Genomic DNA, 310 nt, shown 5'->3' on the forward strand with positions numbered 1-310 from the left:
CATTACAACGTGACATGCTCATTCAGATAAGATAACCAGCATCGCATGGATAACCCCCCCCCCCCCCCTCCAAAAAAAAATGGCATCCGGTTCTCTAAATTTACAGAATCGCCATGAGTTTTCTCCAGCCGATGGCAATAGCGACTTATGGCAACGCAAACTCCACTCATCGATCTCCCGTGAACTGGCTCCTCACCTGTCTGGCTCTCTGCCTCGTTATTTGAACGGCTTAAGTAATTTCATTTTTCTTCTTCTTTTGGACTAGTGAGGAAATTTTTCTCTGATTTTCGCGAGAGTTTTAACTAAAATG

Source organism: Penaeus monodon, chromosome 33 (assembly GCF_015228065.2).
Source record: "Penaeus monodon isolate SGIC_2016 chromosome 33, NSTDA_Pmon_1, whole genome shotgun sequence".
NCBI classification, from domain to species: Eukaryota; Metazoa; Arthropoda; class Malacostraca; order Decapoda; family Penaeidae; genus Penaeus; species Penaeus monodon.